The 552-nt window shown below is 22.7% G+C and overlaps 1 protein-coding gene across 4 annotated transcripts in view; it reads left to right on the top strand.

Moving 5' to 3' along the window:
• LOC126905181 (uncharacterized) overlaps positions 1 to 552 on the top strand; it is a 45642-nt gene that overhangs the window by 10046 nt on the left and 35044 nt on the right. The gene's annotated exons all lie outside the window — the stretch shown is intronic.

The following is a 552-nucleotide window of genomic DNA, read 5'->3' as shown; positions in this document are numbered from 1 at the left end:
AGGCATAGATGGGACAAGTATAGATGATATCTGACAGTGATTAAAATCACTATCATAAGAAACGCTTCGATGCAAATCTGTAGATAGTGTTTCATTTAGAGAAATTGGTGGATTATTCCAAAAGTAACATCAACTCTTATTTCTTTGATTATATCCTAATTGTTAGTTCTTTAATTTTAAAATATAATATATGAANATTAGTAGTTCTTTGATTTTAAAATATAATATATGAATAAATACTAATTATAATTATTAAATTTAGTATGAAATTGATATTCAATAATTTAATATTGTAATTTAAACGGAGAAGTTATAAAAATAATAAAGAAGTTGTATTTTGCTTTATTTTTACGTGTATAAAAATTTAAAGGGCTTGATACAATAAATTTCAATAAAAACTGTTTGTTACTATAAATGAATGCACTGGACTTCAAGGAACTTTCATCAGAAGCAAAAATATACTTTTCTAAATCAAAGTTTCGCGTTGTTTTCAAATATGCAATTAGACTTTATCTATCAGTTCTAATTTTTTATATTATTACTAATTACATA

This window comes from Daktulosphaira vitifoliae, unplaced genomic scaffold (assembly GCF_025091365.1).
Source record: "Daktulosphaira vitifoliae isolate Bord-2020 unplaced genomic scaffold, ASM2509136v1 Scaffold_4, whole genome shotgun sequence".
NCBI classification, from domain to species: domain Eukaryota; kingdom Metazoa; phylum Arthropoda; class Insecta; order Hemiptera; family Phylloxeridae; genus Daktulosphaira; species Daktulosphaira vitifoliae.
Note: the sequence above shows the minus strand (reverse complement) of the source record. Positions and strands in the feature narration are given on the sequence as shown.